The sequence below is a fragment of the Leptodactylus fuscus genome, chromosome 6 (genome assembly GCF_031893055.1).
Source record: "Leptodactylus fuscus isolate aLepFus1 chromosome 6, aLepFus1.hap2, whole genome shotgun sequence".
Taxonomy (NCBI): domain Eukaryota; kingdom Metazoa; phylum Chordata; class Amphibia; order Anura; family Leptodactylidae; genus Leptodactylus; species Leptodactylus fuscus.
The window spans coordinates 121,831,542-121,854,662 of NC_134270.1; the positions used below are offsets into that span (position 1 = coordinate 121,831,542).

Sequence of the window (23,121 nt, forward strand, 5' to 3'; positions counted from 1 at the left end):
ATAGCAGGGGTAGCGGCTGCCACAGGGCCCGGGACATTAGGGGCTCAGCGACAGCCGCTACCCTTGCGCATGGTCGGACTGTCCTCATTTTGCCAAAGCAGATGCACTGGTCGGGGGCCCGAAGCTGTACATGATATTCAATTTGTGTACATGATCAGACTATTTGTTCATGTATTTAGCTAATTGCTCACACTAATTCTTATCTGTTTAGTCCTCTGGTGTTGTTTGTGTTTTATGTTGGCTAATTACATCTATCCTGCTAAATGAAATTTTAATATTTTTCAAATAAATATTACAATATTTTTACTATTTTGTGTTTATTCTTGTCTTGGCCGTTTGTTCTCTTTGGGAAGTTGTGTATGCTCTATGTAATATGAGGAAATTTTTGTGTGTTTACCTATTGTTAATGGAAAGGGGTCCAGCTGGTCCACTTTCCAAAGCATGCCAGTCCAGGGAAGGTGACAAAAAATAAATAAAAAAAAAAAACACTTATACTCACTTGTCCTGAGCTCAGCATACTGTCTGACACTCTTCAGGCCAGTGACTGATCTCACTTCTGGGGCCTGTGATTGGCATGATGATGTCATTATGATGGCGCGCCCCAGGTGACCGCTGAGATCTAATCACAGGCCCCAGCAGTGACGTCTGGGGCACATAACATCAGTTGCCAAAGAGACGATGACCAAGGAGGATGGGAAAGACAGCTGGACAAACCAAAGATGCCCAGGAGAGGTCAGGCAAGGTGAGTATAAATGTTTCTTATTTCTAATTGCTTCCCCTGAGACTCTACTTATTATACTCTGGGGTCTGAAGTCATTTTTCCAGCCCTAACTCATCTCTTCAACTATCCCTAACCAATGGATCCTTCCCCTCCGCCTTCAAACATGTCCCCATCACTCCTATACTTAAGAAACTGTCCCTCGACCCGTCCTCTCCAGCCAACTATCGCCTCAAAACTGCTTGAGCAGCATGTTCCCTCTGAACTATCCTCCTATATCTTGTTCAACTTGCTCTCTGACAGACTACAGACAGGCTTCAGACCTCGTCACTCCACAGAAACTGCCCTAACCGAAGTCACTAATGACCTTCTAACTGCCAAAGCCTAGCATCACTCCTCTGTCCTCCTCCTCCTTGACCTCTTGTCTGCCTTTGACACAGTCAACCACTCCTTTTTGTTAGAAATGCTCTCATCCTTTGGCATCTCAGACCTGGCCCTTTCCTGGATCTCCTCATACCTCACCAACTGCACATTCGGTATCTCACACTCGCGCACCACCTCCTCGCAACGCCCTCTTTCTGTAGGTGTCCCCCAAGTTTCCATCCTAGGACCCCTCTTGTTCTCTATCTACACCAACTACAATTGCTATGCTGATGACACTCCCACTTTCTCAAACTGAACATGGAGAAAACAGAATTCCTCATCTTTGCCCCACCCCGTATGGCCCCCCTACCTGACCATCTATCAGAGTTAATGCAACCACGCTTACCCCTGTCCCACAGGTCCCCTGCCTTGGGATAACCCTGGACTCTGACCTATCCTCCAAATCGCACACAGAAACCCTCAACACCTTTTGCCGTCTCCAACTCAAGAACATCCATCAAATCCGCTCCTTCTTCACCCCTGAAACCACAAAGATGCTAGTTCATGCCCTCATTATCTTCCGCTTATACTACGGTAACACCCTTCTCCATTGTCTCCCTACAAATACTCTTGTCCCCCTCCAGTCCACCTTAAACTGTGCTGCTCGCTTAATACATCTCTATCCCTGTTCTTCATTGACTGCTGCCCTTTGCCATTCCCTTCACTGGTTAGCCATTCCCCAGTGAATAGAGTTCCAAATACTAATGGTGACATATAAAGCCATCCACAACCTGTCCCCTCCATATATCTCTGACCTAATCTCCCGCTACCTGCCCACACGTAACCTCAGATCTTCCAAAGACCTTCTACTCCACTCTGTTCTTATCTGCTCTTCATACAACCATCTTTAAGATTTCTCCAGTGCATCCCCCATACTCTGGAAGTCCTTACCAAGACACAAGCTTCAAGAAGGTCCTGAAGACTTACCTATTCAGGAAGGTCTCCAAGTTCCAATAACACTACTGTCACCACACCGCTATCTGAATAGTCTCTCCCCTCACCTTCTGTCTGTATCCCTCTTCCCTCATGGATTGTATGCCCTTGCGGGCAGGGCCTTCTATCCCACTGTGCCAGTTAGTCGCAACGGGCCACTGTGGAGCCCATAATACTGTGTGGGACCACTGCAGAGCATGTAATACTGTGTGTGGGGGCCACTGTGGAGCACATAATACTGTGTGAGGGCCACTGCGGACCATATAATACTGTGTGGGAGCCACTCTCGAGCATATAATATTGTGTGGAGGCCACTCGAGCACATAATACTGTGTGGGGGTGCAAATTATATTATCCTAGTATTTACATGCCAGGAGCTGCATTGCTCACTCACCGTATTCTTGATAACTGCAGATGTAGGTACTACAGCTGTATCTCTTTCAAGTATCTGAGATATCGCTGCAGAACCCATAACCATCACTATAAAGAATTCGCTCTAGGGAGGAAGTAGCGGGCCAAGGAGAAAAGTTTGCATCGGAGCCCACAAGACCTTATTTACGCCACTGCAGTCAAGTAGTAATTAAAAGTCAAAAAGATGTAGATTTTAGTGACATCTTACCAATATCCAGACTATCAATGTCATACACTGTGCTAGTATACGTGATAGACTTCAGAATGAGATTTAATATACGGATGTTGCTGGTACTTATAGTCATATTTTTTGCTCCTTTGCCATGAACCTGACATTTTGTTGTCCCATTTATATTTACTAGAGTGTCAAGGATTCCCAGAGATGCCTCAAGAGATACCTGCAGCAGAGGAAGACATGGATGGATAAATAATGTAGAAAGATATACTATAGTGACACATAAATGGAAGGATGAATACAAATAGTTTTGTTCTGCTTTTTGACTTTTGGATACTGTACCGTATATTTTGGCAGATCTGCATTAACCTGCAGTCCTGAAAAAAAAAATAGAGAACCATTATATATACAGATTATCCACAAATAGAGGTAGGAAACATAAGTATATGATATACTGAGACACTCTGCACAAAGAGTCCCAAACAGGACTGGCCTGTGTTTTACTTTACCCTATGAGGACATGGTGCTTTTCAGTTTTTGTGTTCTTTTTTTTTTTTACTCCCTGCCTTCCAAAAGCAATACCTTTTTATCTTTCCATTCACAGAGATGTGTGAGGGCTTATTTTTTTTGTGCGACAAATTGTATTTTATAATAGCACCATTTACTAGTCAAATCAAATCAAATCAAAAAAGCTTTATTGGCATGTCCGAATAGGTATTTGGCATTGCCAAAGCTAGTAAAGTGGGCGGTGGGGGGGGGAGTTGGTTTCAGGTGGGTGAGTGGTGGGTATGGGGGGGTGGGGGGGGGGGTGGTTTGGGTTATAACAGTCCATGGAGTCTCATCTTCCTCTTAGTTGGTGACCGCTATATGGGGAGGTGGGGTTGGAGGTGGGGTTGGAGTGGGGTGGGGCGGATGTATTGGGATAAATATAACAGTCCGTGGAGTCTCATCTTCCTCTTGTTTGGTGACAGCTGGACACGTATTGGGCAGCGATCTCCACAGTGGCCTCTTCTTCTCCCAGTAGGATGTAGAGTTTCCTCTTCTCGTCTGCAGATATGAAATCTGGGATGTGGGCAGAGAGTCTTTGGTAGTAGACGGCCCTCACAGCTGAGTATTTGGTGCAGTGTAGCAGGAAGTGGGTCTCGTCTTCTAGGGACCCCTGGTCACAGTGCTGGCACAGTCTGTTCTCCCGTGGCTTGTACGTCTGCCTGTATCGCCCCGTCTCTATCTCTAGGTTGTGGGTGCTCAGTCTGTACCGGCTCAGAGTCTGTCTGTGCTTGGGGTGGCGTATTCTCTCCAGGTAGGTGGCCATGGTGTAGTCCCTTTGTAGGGATTGGTACACGGTGAGTTTCTTGGAGTTATTTATTTTGTTTCTCCATTCTTCAATGTACCACTCTCTGTTTGCCTCTGTGGTCGCCTTTATTTCGGCCTTGGTTATCATCTGTTGGTGTTTTTGGTTTGGTGGTTGTCTGTTTGGTTGGTGAGTGTTTGGTTTGCTCAGGTGGCTTAGCCATGCTTGGTGGTGGTAGGAGTCGGGCTTGCTCCCCTGGATGTGTGCCTGGAAAGCTAGCGCCCTCTTCTGTATGGTGAGCCATAGGAGGAGTCTGCCTAGCTCTGCCCTGCAGGCCATGTTGGAGGTGTTGCGATGGACCTGGAGCATGTATTTGCAGAACTCCAGATGGAAGTTCTCTGTTGGGCTGGAATCCCACTTTGACTGGTCTGGGTAGTTGGCTGGGCCCCAGACCTCGCTGCCATAGAGAAGGATCGGGTAGATGACTGCGTCAAATATCTTCAGCCAGACCCTCACCGGTGGTTTGAGGTGGTACAGTTGTCTTCTGATGGCGTAGAAGGTTCTGCAGGATTTTGCTTTCAGGGTTTCTATTGCTGCTTTGAAGCTTCCTGATTGGCTGAGCTCCAGCCCCAGGTAGGTGTAGCTGTTGGTTTTCTCCAGTGTGGAGCCGTTCAGTGTGAATTGTGGGGTGGTGGAGGCTTTATTGTGGCCCTTCTTCTGAAATACCATGACTTTGGTCTTCTTGTGGTTGATGGGTAGAGCCCATGTGGTGCTGAATTTTTCCAGCACTGACAGGCTTTCTTGGAGGTCTTTCTCGGTGGGGGCCAGGAGTAGGAGGTCGTCGGCGTATAGCAGGAACTTCACCTCCCGGTCGTTCAGGGTGAGGCCTGGGGTTGGTGAGGCCTCCAGGGCTGTAGCCAGTTCATTGATGTAGATGTTGAAGAGCGTTGGGCTCAGGCTACAGCCTTGTCTGACCCCTCGGGCCTGTTGGAAGTATGCTGTCCTTTTCCCATTCACCTTCACACTGCACTGGTTTCCGGTGTAGGAGCTCTTGATGACGTTGTACGTTCTTCCTCCTATTCCACTCTCTAGGAGTTTTAGGAGTAGGCCTGGGTGCCATACTGAGTCGAACGCCTTCTTAAAGTCTACGAAGCAGGCGAATATCTTGCCTCTTCTGGTGTTGTGGACGTGCGTCTTGATGAGGCTGTGCAGGGTGTAGATATGGTCTGTGGTGCGGTGGTTAGGCATGAACCCTGCTTGGCTCTTGCTGAGGAACCCGTGTTGTGTGAGGAAGGTGAGGATTCTGTTATTGATGATGCTGTTGAACAGTTTCCCCAGCGTGCTGCTGACGCAGATCCCTCTGTAGTTGTTGGGGTCGTATTGGTCCCCATTCTTGTAGATGGGGGTTATGAGCCCTTTGTTCCAGTTTTCGGGGAAGTGTCCAGCATTGAGCACGAGGGTGAATAGCTTTGCCAGTGCCGCGTGTATTGCTGGAGGGCTGTATTTGATTATCTCTGGTAGGATGCCGTCAGGGCCACTGGCCTTTTTGCCTTTCAGCAGGGCAATTCTTTCCTGTATATCTTTTATGGTGATTGGTGAGTCCAGAGGGTTCTGGAAGTCTTTGATGACTTTCTCCATGTCCCTCAGTTTGGTGATTATCTGTTGCTGTTCTGGAGTTAGTTCTTCTTCTGGGATGTTTTTGTAGAGACCTCTGAAGTAGTTGAGCCAGATATTGCCATTTTGGATGTGGAGGGAGTTTTTCTTGGGTTTTGTGCCCATGTGGTACCAGGTTTCCCAGAATGAGCTGTCCTGGAGGGAGTCCTCTAGTTGCTCTATTTTGTGGGAGAGGTACCTCTGTTTCTTCTCTCTGAGGGTGCCCTTGTATTGCTTGCATAGATTGTTGTAGGCTTCCCTCACCTCCGTGTTGTTGGGGTCCCTGTGTTTTTGGTTGGAGGCTGTTCCTAGGGTATGGTGTAGTGCTCTGCAGTCGCTGTCGAACCATTTGTGGGACTGTTTGTTGGTTTGTCTTATTGGTTTGGTTCGTTTCAGGCCTGCTAGTTCTGCTGTGGTCTGTAGGATGTACTTGAGATCCTTCACAGCTCTGGTGACTCCCTGTTGGTCTGGCTGATAGGTGTTTGTATGGAAGTTTGTGAGCAGTGTCAATTTCGGGTCGGTTGATTACGTTGGTATATTCTATGGCCTGGTGGTTGGCCCATTTGAAATGTCTTGGTAAGTTGTAGAGGCCGGACTGTTGGGGCTCATGTGTGGGTGTTTTGTTCATGGATCTCATGTATAGTAGGATCTGGTTGTGGTCTGATAGATGGGAGTCAGGTGCGATTGTGAAGTCTTCAATGTCTGACAGGTCTGCGTCTGTAATGGCTGTTGCCCACTTGAGAGTTTAGTGTGAAGCATCCTCTGCAGTCGCCTGTGACACGTCCGTTTATTATGTACAGTCCTAGGCTTCGGCACATGTTCAGCAGTTGTCTCCCACTCTTGTTGACAATTCTATCTTGGCAGTTTCTTCTTGTCTGTGTGGGTTCTGGGTGGTGGATCTCACTACCGTGCGTATGTGGGTTGTCGTCAGGGGGCAGGTAGTCTATCTCTGTGCCTGTCCTTGCATTCAGGTCTCCGCATATTAGTACTCTGCCTTTGGGTTGGAAATGGGCGGCTTCCCTTTGTAGGACCTCGTAAGTGTCGGGGTCGTGGTAGGGGGACCCTGGTGGGGGCATATATACTGCACAGAGATAGATGTCCTGCTGGCCGCTGAAGATGGAGCTGCTTATTTTTATCCACATGTGATTAGTTCCACGTTTGGTAGCTTTTACGTGTTCTTTGAGCGCCTCCTTGTACCATATTAGTATGCCTCCTGAGTGGCGGCCATGTTTGGTGGTTTTATTTTTCTGGGCGGGCACTGAGAATTCCTTGTAGCCCATGGGCGTTAGGGACTCGTCTTCTGCCCGGGTCCATGTCTCTAGGAGGATTTGGATGTCTATGTTTTTTAGTCTGTCTATGAAGTCTGGATCTTTTGGTTTAGATCCAAAGGCTGAGGCGTTCAGCCCTTGTATGTTCCAACTACTGATAGTTAGTGATTTCATCTTCGGTGTGTAAACCTTGTAATGAGCTGTCCTGCAGAGGATGGGCTAGATTCTTGGTTGGTTGCAGTGTGGCCAGGTATTGGTTTATGTGCATTGCTGTTGTGGCCATTGTAGTGACCGCATGCTCTATTCTCTTTATTGTCTCTATGTCGGTGCTCTGGGTTGCTCTGGTTGGCTTTTTCTTGATAGGTGGCCTCTTTGGGGGGTTTTGTCTTGGATATTGGCGGTTGTCGGGTATTATTTCCATGGTTCTTTGTTTTGTTTGGTGTCTAGGCCCGGGGGCTCTGTTGAGCACTAAGTCTTTGAATTCCTTTGCTAGAAGGCTGACGCCATGTTTATTGAGGTGTTTGTCATTATATAGGTGACGCTTATCTATGGAGGGGTGTTGTGCCAGGGCGATGCCTGATGTTAGTCTGATTCTGGTCGCCAGCTCTTTGTTGATCCCCATGATGGTAGCTTCAGAGATGTCTTCTCGTAGGAGCAGAGATGACAGGATGATACTACAGTCTGGGAACTGTTGCTTTGCTTTCTCTGCTAGTTGGACCAGTTGGTCCGCTGTCTGTTGGTGCTGGTCAGTGAGATCTTCTGTGCCTGTGTGTATGACAATGTGTTTCGGGGTAGTGAAGAAAGGCTTGCAAATGACGGTATTGGCTTTTTCAATGGTTGGGCTGTGGATTTTCTTGACTCTTTGCCGTGGGAATAGCTTTCTTGTATTAATGTACTTGCCATTAGAGTCTATGATCAGGACTATATCTGGGTTTGAGGTTTTCGTTGTTTGGGGTTGCCCTGGCTCTATGTCTGGGATGATGGGCAGTTCTGGACTTTCTTGTGATGTGTGAGGCATTTCTGGCTTATTGATACCTTGATCAGAGTCTGTTCTGTTTTCCTCCCCCTCTTCCTTAGATCTTATCTCTTGTGTCTGTAGTTTCAGGCCTGATAACTCTTCCTTTAGATCTGTGATTTCCTGTAGGCACTGCGCCATTGTATCCCATAGTTTGGAATTCTCTTGCTGGCAGGCTGCTATCTCTTGTTTCAGATTTGTATTTTCCTGGATAAGTTTGTGAATGGCTTTTGTGTCGCCATTTATGCTGGACAGTTCGTTGACATTACAGTTTCTATTATAATTGTGTTTATGGATAGTAAAATCTCTCTCCAGCCGTGATACAATCTCTGTGAGGGACTCTAGTGAGAGGTGTGAGGGATCGGGGGAGGGCTTGCTGGCTTGTGTCTGTGTGCTGGCAGATGAGATTTTTGGGTTGGGGGAGGTCACGAGTAATTCACCTGAGTCAGTGGGTGGTCCTGTGTCTGTCTCCTTTTTGTTTAGTTGTGCCAGATTCTTGATCTCTGGGAATTTTTCTATACACTGGTGAAGCTTATCTTCTTTCCCCTGAAACATTAAAGTCCCATTAAAAAATATGGTTGTTGTGAGAATCACTTCGCCGGCCCCTTGTGGGTTTTTTATTCTGATTGTTATTTGCCTGTAGTCGCCTCTTCTGTTGTTGTACTCTTGTAGCACTCACATATTGCATGCTGCCAGGCTCTTATATGGTCGGTGTGCATAATGAGGTTGGTCATTCTTTGGTTTGATGTGTAGTCAGCAAACAGGGTCTCAGCATGGGCTCTGAGGAGATGTTTCTTTGTGTTTTTCTTTTCATTGGCACTCATGTTATCAGTGTATGTAATCTGTAGAGTGGCCTGCCCCCCGCTGTGTACAGAGACAGTGCACTTAGCATTACAGTCAATGTCTTCTGTTGGCTCCATTGCTTCGTTCACACTTTCTGGGATGACTGACCCCCTGCTGTGCTGGGATCTTGTTCTCGGCTCTGTCTTATCCTTAGCTATAGAGCTCATACCAAGTTCATCTAAGAATTCCATATTGTAATCTCCCAGGTTCCCAAATTCTGAGGGTGTCCCCGATTTCCTTATTTCTGAAGGATAATCTACTTGCTTATGGGATTAGCCAAGTGATGGCCCTACCTTGTGGGATCCTGGGGTCAGATGTGATGTTCTCTGTTGCATTCAGCCAGTCTGAAGTCTGTAGGAATCTTCTCTTGTATTTTAAAATCCTTTTTCTGTTCTTATTTCATTTTTCTCTTGGGATGTTTTTAGTCTCCCTTAGTTCTGTCTTCCATGGAACCGATATTTCCTGGTTTTCGTCTTGCAGGTAGCTCAATTACAAGGTTTTACTTTGATGAAAGTCAGGAGCTCATGATGTGAGATGCTTACACTCCAACAGCTGGACTCCACTGCACAGTCTGCACAATGTACTGAGAAGCCTAAATAATTCCAAAATAGGGCGACATTGGAAGTAAAACGGAAAAAAAATTCTTCCATTTTCTTACAGGTTTCATTTTTATGGGTTTCACAAGCACAAAAAATGACGTTAGCCTTATTCTGCAGGTTACGATTATGGTGATGTCAAAATCATTATTTTTTTGGCTTTTTCATGTTTTAATATCTACAGAAAAATAAAAGCTAATTATTTGAGCCACTGTATTGTATTGGTACTTTTTTAAAATTTCAACATGCAGAGCTGTGTAAGGTGAATTCCAGGTTTTTGGGAAGTGAAGTGATGAGAGAATGGTAAGATACCACATCCTCTTCCACGCAAAACGGGAATAAGTCGCAAGTAAGGGCAGATTTACTAAGCAAAATGTGGGGGCTTTATAAAGCAAAATGCACCAGAATTTTGGTGTAACTTACACCAAAAAATTGACTAAGGCTGGGACCCCATGGGACGGAAACACCGCGATTTGTTCACCACAGGAAAAATCAAGGCATTTTACAGTACGGACAAAGTGGATGGGATTCTAGTGAATCCCATGCCCATCTTGCAGTAAACACCGCTGTGCGTTTCACGCTGTGGTCTCCAAAATTGTCTTGGTTTTGGTAATCGCAGCATGTCAATTATACCTAGGGAAATGACAATGGATTCCCTATAGGTATAATTGTAACAGAAAGTCCATGGAGGAAAATTCTGTGAACTCTCTGCTTAAAGTGCTGCGGGAAGAACCGCAATGCGTTCCCGCCGCAGTTTTTCCCGCAGGGCTTTATTGCTGCGGGACATCCCGTAGGAACTTAGCCTAAGGTTAAGGCCCCACGTAGTTGGCCGCAGCGTAAATGCACTGAGCGAAAAACCAAGGTGGAAACGCTTTGTTGTTTTTCCCACAGCGCTTTTTACAGACAGCGCGTTTTAGACTCTTATTGTGATGTGGAAAGGGGCCTGACTTATTGGAAAGGATCACGGCCTTGTTGGAAAAAGACATGTTCTAAGTTGTGACACCATGTGCCAAAAATGCGCCAAAAGTTTTTAGACCATCTGATAAGTGGTGTAATATATACAGTCTAACAATATACCAGATTTATCATGCAACGTTAGACACTTTCATAAATCTGCTGCAGTTTAACACTTTCTAATGTGTTCTGTCTAAAAGTTTCCACGTGCCAGAATTCTGGTGTTATTAGTGCTAAAAACCCTAACATGCCTTGTGGCACATTTATCAAGTGTTTTACCAACGCAGTGCTCAGCGGAAAGTGGACATGTCTTAAAATTTGCCAAAATTTCAAGCCAGAGTCTTATTGCAAGCCAGATTTATCAAAGAGTATTAGACACTGATAAATCTGATGCAGGTGAAAGCTGTCTAGACTGTTTTAGTAAATATGTCCTGGTGTGTCTGTACCATGTTTTGCACTTGTTCTAGGGGCTTTTCACTATCTACAGCACTTTCCCTGGTGCCTAAGATGCATATGACAGAAAATATATTGTCAGTACTGCAGAGTTTATATTGAATTGTCTCACCTGGCAAGTTTATTGTATCAAGCGGCAAAACTTGAACTCCATGTGTGGGGTATCCTAATGGTGAGTTTGGAGGTGCTATCAAAATATTCTCAGTGTGTTCTCTATGAAGAAAGTATATAGAAGTATCATATTAAATGGAGTTTCTCCAAACCAAATAAATCTTTGTAAGTAGAGATGAGCGAACAGTAAAATGTTTGAGATTCGATATTCGTTACGAATAGCATCTCAATATTCGACTATTCGAACGAATATCGAACCCCATTATAGTCTATGGGAGAAAATGCTTCGCTACAGGGGATCCCACCATTCGACTCAGGAGTGTCACCAAGTCCACTAAGACACCCCAGAAAATGATGCCAAGACCCTGGAATGCAACTGGGACAGCAGGGGAAGCATGTCTGGGGGCATCAAGTACCTTTATTATGTCGGGATCCCCTGTCAGCTTGCGATATGCCGGAGCGGACTTTTTCCCATAGGAATGCATTGACCAGCGTTGATTGGCCGAATGCCCGTACAGTGGCCAATCAACGCTGTTCAATGCATTTCTATAGCGAGATATAGCACAGCCTGTGCGGTTAGCCCAGCTACTCCAGACACCGGAGATGAAAGAGCTCTGCACTACACCCAACCATCCCTCCAGCTCCTCCTCCTGTCACACACATCTGTGGTGTAACAGAACTCAGCACACACTCAGCTCTGCTACATCTATACACTCTGTTGTAGAGATGTAGTAGAGCTGAGTGTGTGCTGAGCTTTGCTACATACGAGATGTGTGTGACAGGAGGAGTAGATGGAGGGATGGTTGGGTGTAGTGCAGAGCTGGCCGATGTTAGCAGTCCAGCTCTTCTACATCCGGAATAGTTGAGCTGAGTGTGCAGTATTAAGTGGGCGATGAAGCAGAGCTGGGATTTTAAAGACGATCCTATACACTACACAGAATGTAGTCCAAAAATTGTTGGACCCCATGCTGTGTAGTGATTAATCCCCTCCCTCCCCGGTGTCCGCTTACCTGCAGCTCTTTGCTCTTGGTCCAGTTCGGTCCATGATCCCGGTTTCAGAGCACCCTGCCCCCCTCTCCCGACTATTATTATAGAGAAGGCGGGGCTTAGGAGAGTGTGGGCGGGTACTGGGCAGGGAGACGTCTCCCCACCCACACTCTCCTAAGCCCTGCCTTCTCTATAATAATAGTCGGGAGAGGGGGGCAGGGCGCTCTGAAACCGGGATCATGGACCGAACTGGACCAAGAGCAAAGAGCTGCAGGTAAGCAGACACCAGGGAGGGAGGGGGTTAATCACTACACAGTGTGGGGTCCAACAATTTTTGGATTACATTCTGTGTATTCTCCTAAGCCCCACCCCTCTCCCGACTAGTATTATAGAGAAGACAGGGCTTAGGAGAGTGTGGGGGGGAGTATCCCCGCCCAGTACCCACCCACACTCTCCTAAGCCCCGCTTTCTCTATAATAATAGTCAGGGAGAGGGGGGCAGGGCGCTCTGAAACTAGGACCATGGACCGAAGTGGACCAAGAGCAGGGAGCTGCAGGTAAGCGGACATCGGTGGGGTGGGGGGGGGTTAATCACTACACAGCGTGAGGTACATGCTGTGTAGTGAATAGGATAATCTCGCACAGTATTGTCCCATACTGCACACTCATCACGGCTATTCCTTAGTAGTACTAACACACTCAGCTCAGGTTTTCCTTTAGTAGTTCCGAGCCATAGAAATGCATTGACCAGCGTTGATTGGCCACTGTACGGGCATTCGGCCAATCAACGCTGGTCAATGAATTCCTATGGGAAAATGTCAGCTCGCGCATATCGCAAGCTGACAGGGATTCTGACAAGATAGAGCCCCAAAGAGCTGGGTGAGTGACATTCCCCCCTAAATAAAGGTTATCCCTAGCTAACCCTGCCTGTAGATCTGTCCCTGTCTCACAGTCACATAATTCACTGCTCCAAATTAAACGAATGGTAAATTCACCATTCGTCTAAATTGGAAGTCACATGTTTTCGGCAGCCAATGGGTTTTTTCAATTTTTTTTAACTGCCTCCGTTGTCGTAGTTCCTGTCCCACCTCCCCTGCGCAATTATTGGTGCAAAAAATGCGCCACGGAAGGTGGGAGGGGAATCTAATTTTATTGAGTTTGCCACCTGGTGTTCGATTGGAATCGAACACCTCGAACAGCCTGATATTCGATCGAATATCAATTCAATTGAACGCCATTCACTCATCTCTATTTGTAAGGCTATGGCTCCACTTTGCGCAAATGCAGCTTTTTTTTAATTCAGATTTTGCTCCGTTTTTTGAGCCAAAGCCAAGAATAGGTATAAGGAATGAGGATTCTAGAGGAAGCTTCTTGCACTTCTCCCTTCTTCTCAATCCACTCTTGGAGTTGTAGCTGCATGCTGTCACTTACAGAGGCACTGTTTTCCTAATTACAGCCTGTATAAGGAGAAAATATTTTTGTACCGTGTTAGCCAGTGGATGTGAAAAAAAAAAAAAAAAAAAAAAAAAATATATATATATATATATATATATATATATATATATATATATATAAATTCCCATGTGTCTCTTTTTGCATAAATATGTGTCCTTCAGAAATTCTTTTTAAACTATGCCTAAGGAAGAGGCCTAGAGCCTTGAAAGCTTGTAATCTGTCATCATTTTTAGTTAGCCATTAAAAAAGGTATCAACTAATGAAGACTCTCAACATTTTTTAAATTACATCCTGGGAAACATATTTGCATATTCCCCCTACAGGCACCAGGGGGAGCCAACTTCTACACTAAGCTGCAGTGGAATGGAAGGGCAAGGGGCCTGACAGTGACACGCCTTTTACAAGAGTGATGTAGATATGTGTGTGAGAGCCATCCACCATTGGCACTATTCTAACTGTCTTGGGTCTAAGGGGGTCTGGGTGATTGTGATTATTCTGGACAATCCGGCTTTCCTAGATGAATAGACACTCACTATTTACTTCATTACAGTACCATATGTACCAGTAAACAGAGAAACAAGAAATCTACTGTGCTGGTACATTTTGACCCCTCACTCACATCTCTCCTACCTGTACCCACCCACACTCTCCTAAGCCACAACAAGCCCCGACTACCCCCAGCATCAGTAACACTAGCCTAGGGAGGAGGGGGCGTGCATGGCGCTCTGACGGCATGTGAATGAGAGAGGAGAGGACAGAGAACAACGGCCCGGAGCTCCGGGGAGCGACAGCGGTTCTGTGCAGGTAACTATGGTTGAGAAATCGGGATCGGAATTCCATTCCAGATCTTTTTTAGGCGGGATCGGAACCTGATTGCGTTCATGAAATTTACTCGATTGCCGATTGGGATCCGATCTTTTCCGATCCCTCAACCCTAGCCCTAACCCATCTTTCTGAGCAAAATATAAAATAAGACCCTGTCTTTTTTTCAGAGAAGCACAGTAGGACCAGGTTTGGGACCCTAGATACAGTATGTTTGTAGTGAAGCCTGACCAGTGGCTGTATTTGTGAGTTATCCACTTTTTTCTGTTCCTATTATCCACTGTCTTAGGCTAAGGCCCCACATTCCGGAAACGTGCACGTTAAACAGTTCTCACAGCACTGTAAACACCTTGGTCCAATACGAGGAAATAGGGTATTGCCACAATATGTGAAATAGTGTACCTCTGCCACCACATCCCCTCCAACACTCCCCAGAAACTGAGGGGTATGCTAACTGTAAAATTGATGGAGTACGATACCAACGCAATGTCACTTTCAATGCTGTTTCCATATGTCTGTTACATTTCAAAGAGGAGTGTGTCACTTCTCAGATTCCAGTCTTGCAGAGTAACAGTAAAACACCCAAATCTTTTTTCCCAGTAGCGGAACAGAGCCGATTTAGTGAAGGATGGCGTATCATCCATTAAATCTTAAAGGAACTGCATACCCCTCATCTGTAACAGCTGTGAAGCAAAAAAGCACTGTGGGAATAATTGAGGCGGCAACACATTGCAGTTTATACCGCAGCACTTTTCACAGACTTTCTGCTTTCATTATACCTATAGGGAAACCACCAGCATTTCCGTATGTTTAATTGACATTCTGCAATTTCCAAAACTGCAACAGTTTTGGAAATTGCAGCATGTCCTCCAACGTATTTTACCTCAGTGTGTGGACGGGATTCTCTAGAATCCTAGTATTCTCTAGAATCTAGAATGGGATTCTCTAGAACCCCATCCACTTTGCAGTGACTATAAAACGCTGTTTTTTCCCGTTTATGCAATGTGGTGCTCTGGCTTTACCCCTGGTCGTAGCTTAGCTCCAAATGTGGGTTTTTAACCTCTTAGAGGCTGCAGTCAAACATGACCACAGCATTAAATGGTTTCTGCTACAATAATCCCCCTGTCACGTGTATACCCACGTACAGTGGCGTAACTAGGAATGGCGGGGCCCCATGGCGAACTCTTGACACCTACGCATTCCTGCGCGCTCTATTATGTCCCACACGCAATATCATCTGACTGGTGAGTGTTTTTGGTTTCATTATCATGGAGCCTGCCGTGCCTGTGTAATTTCATATTGTTTGCACAGCACACATTGGTTCATAGATTTTCCTCCCTGGCCTTTTAGAATTAATAATATTAATGTATATTTATTAAAAGTTATGTTTTAACTTTATATATTTCTATTCCTTTTGGTAGTTTATTGATTAGTCTGAATAGAATAATTTAATACTATCCTTATTCTTTGGACCATTAATACACTGAGTGACCAAAAGTCATGGGAAGGTACCGGATGCACTGTTAATAGCGGGTTGCCCCTCCGCGAGCCCTGATAACTTCAGCAAGATGACGAGTCATGGACTCCACGAGGTGTTGGAAGAGTTCTGGAGGGATATTGATCCACATTATACTGTGTAGGGGCCACTGCGAATCACATTATATTGTGTGGGGGCCACTGTTGGAGCATATTATACTGTGGGGAGGGGGCACTGTGGAGCATATTACACTGTGTGAGGCCACTGTTGAGCATGTTTTTCTCTGTGGGGACACTGTAAAGCATATTTTACTGTGTGGAAGCCACTGTGGAGGGTCACTGTGGAGCATATTATACTGTGTGGAGACTACTGTGCAGTATATTATACTATGTTAGAGCCACTGTGGAGCATATTATATTGTGTGGGGGCCACTGTGGAGCATATTATACTTTGTGGGCTCACTGTGGAGCATATTATAATGTGAGGGACCACTGTAGAGCATAGTATACTGTGTGGGGGCCACTGTATAGCATATTATACTGTGTGTGGGACACCACGGAGCATATTATTCTGTGTGAGGGCTACAGTGAAGCATGTTACACTGTGCGGGCCCCTTTATTATTTATATTATCACACTCATCTGTTTTATAGTAGACATGATATTATCACAGGCTACAATTACATTGCACGGTCACTATAAAACAGATTTGTGCAATGTAAATAGCGAAGGGGTGAGGCTACTCACAAAAGTATCATGGTCCCTTCAAACAGTCTAATAGCAGGGGCTCAGGGTGTTAGACTCCCACTGATCTCTTAGCTCTGTTACACTGCTAGGAACCCGCAGATCACATATTTACCAGAACATGAAGCTCCCAGTATTGTTTCCATGCTGGGTGCTGCTCACTTACAAATTTATTGATAACTGCAGTTGTGGGTACTATAGTTGTATGGGCATGTTAATGTTAACAGTTTCCAGGATCCACGCTGCTCGCTTGTCATACATAGTGTAGAGGTGATTTTAGGTAGTGCAGTGGTACACATCGTATGGCGGGTGAGCAGCATGGCATTGTTACCTCTAGCCACGCTGTGTCAATACAGCTGATCTGCAGGGGTTCTGTGTATGTTAGTGATAAGTCTGACAAATACATTTAGAAGATATTTATAAAAATATCCAAAGTTTTCAGAAAAAATGGAAAAATGCGTTTGACTATTCTATGTGATAGTCAAACCACATACAATAGGTAATGATTAGAAATGAGCGAACAGTGTTCGATCGAGTACATGTTCGATTGGATATCAGGCTGTTCGAGATGTTCAATTCAAGTCATACACCAGGTGGCAAACTCATTAAAAATTCGATTCCCCTCCCACCTTCCCTGGCACTTTTTTTTGCACCAATAACTGCGCAGGGGAGGTGGGACAGGAACTACGACAACGGAGGCATTGAAAAAAAATTGGAAAAAGTAATTGGCTAGCTAAATCAGGTGACCTCCAATTTATACGAATAGTGGATTTAATATCCGGTTCATATGAGACTGTGAACTATGTGATTGTGAGACAGGGATAGATGTACTGGCAGGGTTAGCTAGGAATTAGCTTTATTTAGGTGGGAATGTCACTCACCCAGCTCTTTGGGGCTCTATCTGGTCGGGATCCCTGTCAGCTTGCGATATGCGCAAGCTGACTTTTTCCCATAGGAATGCATTGACCAGCGTTGAATGGCTGAATGCCATACAGAGTACAGCATTCGGCCAATCAACGCTGGTTCTGCCGGAGACTCATCTGTGAGGAGGCGGAGCCTAATATCGGACCAGAATGGAGACTGCTGTGGACCGATCTTAGACTCCTCCTCCTCCGGCAGAACCAGCGTTGATTGGCCGACTACTGTACTCTGTATGGCATTCGGCCAATCAATGCTGGTCAATGCATTCCTATGCCGAGATGTAGCAGTGCTGGCCGTGCGCTCAGCACTGCTACACCGGAGATGAAGCAGAGCTGAGTGTGCGCTGAACTCTGCTGCTGAGATGCAGCAGAGCTGAGTGTGCAGCAGGGTTCAGCGCACACTCAGCTCTGCTACATCTCTGATGCAGCAGAGCTGAGTGTGCAGCAGGGTTCACATCTCCGGTGTAGCAGTGCTGGCCGTGCGCTCAGCTTGATACATCTCTGATGTAGCTGAGCGCATGGCCAGCACTGCTAAATCTCAGCATAGGAATGCATTGACCAGCGTTGATTGGCTGAATGCCACACAGAGTACAGCATTCGGCCAATCAACACTGGTTCTGCCGGAGGAGGCGCAGTCTAAGATCGGTCCACATCATTTCCTGAGGTGTCATAGTGGACTTGGTGAGCCTCTTGAGTCGAATAGTGGTTTCCCCCTAAACGAGTATTTATTTCCCATAGACTATAATGGGGTTCGATGTTCGATCGAACAGTCGAGTATTGAGCGGCTACTCGAATCTCGAATGTCTATTTTATGTTGGCATCATTTTTTGCACAGCCTTTTATTTTTTTTTTGGATGTTAGAAGGCTTATAAATTTAGCAGCAATTTTTCACATTTTTAAGAAAATTTACAAAACCTGCTTTTCAAAGGACCAGTTCAGTTCTGAATTGGTTTTGGAGGCCTAAACATTAGACATTCTTGCATACAACACTACATTTCAAAAACTTCACCTTTCAAAGTATTCAAAACACTATTTTGCTTTAATTCTTGCGAAAATCTTTAAAGGGAGTCTGTCAGCAGGAAAATCAATATCAGACAAATGACAACACCTTGTAGGGCGGCTTCTACACTTTCCAAAAATACCTTTCTTATTCTGAATTGCAGTTCCTTTGTCATGAAAATCAGTGTTTTATTCCTAGGAAAATTAGCTTAAAGAGCTTTAGGGGCACTTAATCTACTGCAAATACATTCTCAAGTGATTGGGGCAGAGCTGGGCAGTAGATAGGGGCAAACTCTAGAGTGAAGGGTGGGAAGTCCAAGCAGGAAAAGACATACCCTGAAAGTCCTTTTCAGCTAATTTGCAAAATAATAAAGTGGCGATTTTCATAAAAATGGAGCTGCAATAAGAAATGAATCTTTGGAAAGTTTAGAAAATGCCCTACAAGGTTACACACACACTACAGCACAGCAATCTATAAGGGTGGCACCAGAAATACAAAATGTATGGATGAGAAGACTTACAGACACATGATGGTAGTGAACAGCACGAGACGAGACACACAAAGGGAAACACCTACGCGTTTCAAAGCTTTAGCTTCTTAATCATGATGGTGGTGGTGCCACCTTTATGGATTTTTACCAATTTTATTAAAAACTAAGTTTTAATTTTCACCTGGACCATCTGTTGCTGGACTTTGTCTTTTTTCATGAATCAGAAAATGTCCTTGGGGCAGTCACATGACTTTACAACTATACATTTTTGATTAATTATATAATTTAGAAAGTAGGTGGGGGAGTGTGTTTAGATTAGTGTAGAGTTTTATAGCTATCCCAGACAACCCTTTAAATTAACTGTCTGCAGGTACAAGGATGAGCTCTGCAGCCGATGGGTTGGTCGGGAAGAGGTTAAGTTCATCCCCCAGACCACCACTAGGTTTACCTAAGCCTGACACTATACTGAGTAAGACCTCTATTCTGATTACAATGTCATTAAAAATTGTTTGAAGTGTTATATTGTACAAGATTAGGAAAATTTGTCTGATTGTGCCTGGTACTGCATCTCTATTGAAGTGAATGTGGATGAGCTACAATGTCTCATACAATCCGTAGCCATGTGTGAAAGCAGTAATATTTTTTTAATCCCATACAAGCCTTCTAATTACATTTTGATGATAATCTCCATTCCATGATTTACCGTTTTTTGTATTGTTGATATTCCTTCTCTCGACGGGCATGGGCTGTATCTAGATCATCCTTTGGCAAATTTTCCTTGAGATTCTGAACTCCCTTTGACTTGGAGGGACATGTACATTTGTTCTTCTGGAAGGTGAATTTATACCTGAAAAATAAAGTATATATTTACATTGATAGATTTGTAGATTATTGACATCGGTAGATTATTGACATTGGATCACCAATAGGGTTGAGCCGAACTTGAGATTTCAGGATCGTTTTTAAAATCCGATTTCCGATCATTTTCCACCCGATCCAAATCGAGAAATTTGCTTGATCACTGATTGGGATCCGATCTTTCCTGATCCCAATCACTCAACCCTATTTAGGAGTTTATATATTCTAGGGTAGAGCCGATCTTGAGATTTCAGGATCATTTTTTAAATCCAAACACGATCATGAAATTCGCCAATCGGGATCCGATCTTTTCCAATCCTGATCACTCAACCCTAATCACCAATGTTGGTACTTCATGTTTGGAGACTGATTTGACCTTTCAGAAATGCAGAAGATGTTGCCAGTCACTATATAGGTCCACCATGATCCATGAGCATTTTGGAAATGTTCTTACAACAGAACATCCCAAGTCTAAGGAAATACTGACTTGAAAACTGACCTTGTTGACCATCCTGAAGTATCTATGGTATAAGTTGCTCTCTAAAACATAACAGAAGAAAGCATCTGACATGTTTTTCACATGGTGGTGAATGTAGATGGACACCAGATGGCGGGTGCACTGTCTGTATTAAAGGGGTATTCCCACGTCGCATACTCACCAGTCTTCACTGCTGTAAAATCTTCTTTCTTCCTGGTTTCTTGCATCATTTGGTGGGCGGGGTTTCACATGCAACCTGCCGTTTAGCTCCGCCCCTAAAATAGTGTGTAGCTCCGCCCACCAATATTGGACTATGAAGTACAGGCAGCAGCAGCTCTATTCTGTGTTACATACAGAGACTGCCTGTCTCTGCCATAATGAACACAATTGAATTAGCTAGCCTGATAACTGGGAGAACAAAAGAAATGAAAGCAGCTCCTCTCCCCTATCTGATAGCAGGAAGCTAGGTCACGTGGTGTAGACAGAGGAATAGCTAGAAACACAGGCTCGCTCCCATGCACTTAGCCCCTCCTCCCTCCCCCCTGAGAGCAGGCAGATACATCACTTGACTTTTGAGCAGATAAGTCAAGGGCTGTGTCAACAATGAACTCAGCCTATGGGTATACTTTTTGCAAAACAAATTGTAATTTGTAATGGTCGTTTCCTATACAATGCACTAGGAAGCTGGAACAAAAATTCATAATCGGTTGGAATTAGAGAACAAGTGCCTGCCCGCAACATTCTTACGGGCTGTATTTTTACGGCATTCACGGTGCAGCCAAAATGACATGTCATCTGTATTCTATGGATCGGTACAATTATGGCAATGCCAAATTTATATAGCTTTTCTTACATTTTAATGACTTAAAAAATCCAAAACATTACAAAATTAAGCTAAAACTTTTAAAAAATAAATCCTTGGAGTTGCATATTATGCATAGGAGCTCTTTTTTTTGCAAGGCCAGATGTACTTTGTATTTATATCAGCATGGGATGGGAAATGTGTATTATTTGGATCACATTTTTCACAAATTTTTGTTGGAGACGAAACAGCTAAAAAATGGTTTGGCTCTTTGGACTTTTTTTTCCCCTGCAACAGCATTCACTGTATGGGGAAAAAATTAAGAAGTTTGTAGACCGGAGCTTTTTGGATACAGGGAAACCTAATGTGTATTAACTTTATTTATGAATTCTAGGGAAAGAAGCGTGATTTGAATTTTTAATTTTGTTTTACCTTTTTTTTTTACTGCTATTTTTAGTCACACTAGGGGTATTGAATCACAGGGAGTCTGATCACTAATACAATGTAATGCAAGGCTAATACAATGCAATGCATTGTAAAATGGCCATAGTTCTATTACAGGCTATCTAGCGCAACCTGTAATAAAACTTATATAATGAGTCTTGTTCTGGGGCAAGCCATCTACCCCAAAATGACTCCTCGGTCATGTTTAACCAACGCATTAGGGGGGTTAATGCCTGCAATCATTCCGGACTCTGGTCGCAAGCATTGCCGCTAGGTCTCCAGGGAATAATACAGGGTAGATCCAACGGCTATGGTAGCTGCAATATTTAAATACCAGACTTCCCAATAATAGTATGATGAATGTTTGCAAAGGGTTAAAGACATCATAAATTTATGTTGTACAAGGCTGATATCATATGCGGACCTGCCGACGGTCAGAATATATACCGTTCTTCTCCCATCAAATAGCGGCTAAGTGCCGCAATGCTATTTTCTAGCCCCTGAAGAGTCCAAAAGACGAAACGCGTTGGGCTGTTTAAGTAAGAGGGGTGGTTGCTGTGACTCGCAAGTTGGCTGATATTATAGGGCTGGTTGCAGTCTCCGTTTTTGGTGTGCCTCTGTTGGTGTGACGATAGGTCAGTATCCTCAGGGGACCCAGGAGCAGGAACTGCTTTGTTTATCCCAAGCCTTTGTAAAACAGTTTTATCAGCCGAGCAACAGCAACACCCTTATTATTCTGGTTGAGGGAGACAGGTCTTGTAAGGGACAGAGTCCTATATGTATCCCTAATGATACAATTGCCATATAGGTAATTGTCTCAGAGTACACTGACCGTTACTCAGTGGTGTTCAGTCACCACAGATGCCTTTGGCATTTTTTTAAAGTACGATACCTTTTTAATGAATCAATAAAGGTTATATTTTATATCCAATGGATACTTTTGTTGGGAGGATCAATCTAGGTCTTTCCAATCAGTGATGTACAAGGGTATGATGGTAATACCAAATATATGGAGTTATTGTGAATGTTTAAAGGGATCGATCATTAGAATCCCTTTTTTCTAACTAACATGTAGGAATAGCCTTAAAGGGATTCTACCATTAAAAATCTTTTTTTCTGTGGCTAACACGTCGGAATAGCCTTTAGAAAGGCTATTCGTCTCTTACCTTTAGATGGGATCTCCACCGCGCTGTTTCTTAGTAATACCGGTTTTTACCGGTATGTAAATTAGTTCTCTGGCAGCGATGGGGGCGGGCCCCAGCGCTGAAAATGCGATGAGGGCATCCCCACCGCTGCCTGAGAACAGGATCCTGCGCCGCCTCTATCTTCTGCTGGATCCTCCCCTTCTTTCTTCGTCTTTCTTCTGACACCTGCGCAGTTGGCTCTGCCACTGAGACACTAGTAGAGCCAACTGCGCATGCGCGCAATTGCGGCCTCGGAACTAAACTAAACTAATTTACATACCGGTAAAAACCGGCATTACTAAGGAATGGCGCGGCGGAGATCCCATCTAAAGGTAAGAGACGAATAGCCTTTCTAAAGGCTATTCCGACGTGTTAGCCACAGAAAAAAGATTTTTTATGGTAGAATCCCTTTAAGAAAGGCTATTCTTCTCCTATCTTTAGGTGTCTTCTCCGCGCCGCCGTTCGGTAAATATTCTGTTTTCCGTCTTTATGCAAATGAGTTCTCCGGCAGCACTGGGGGCAGGCCCCAGCGCTTAAACAGCATGTGCAGTCGGCTCTGCCAGTGGGCCGCGGCCATCTTTTTGTGGCCACTTACGCGAGCTCCGGTAGTAAGCGGCCA

At 44.7% G+C, this 23,121-nt stretch overlaps 1 protein-coding gene and 2 long non-coding RNA genes across 3 annotated transcripts in view; all 3 read right to left on the reverse strand.

Annotated features, from left to right (window-relative positions):
* Positions 1–23,121, reverse strand: part of ZNF281 (zinc finger protein 281) — a 523,665-nt gene that overhangs the window by 230,507 nt on the left and 270,037 nt on the right. The window lies entirely within an intron of this gene.
* LOC142209413 (uncharacterized) overlaps positions 1–23,121 on the reverse strand; it is a 138,375-nt gene that overhangs the window by 23,063 nt on the left and 92,191 nt on the right. The window lies entirely within an intron of this gene.
* LOC142209415 (uncharacterized) lies at positions 3,000–19,559 on the reverse strand. The gene is made up of 3 exons (XR_012716941.1): positions 19,440–19,559; positions 10,846–10,946; positions 3,000–3,037 (listed from the first exon to the last, which is right to left on the reverse strand). It is a non-coding gene; the product is annotated as an uncharacterized LOC142209415 (long non-coding RNA).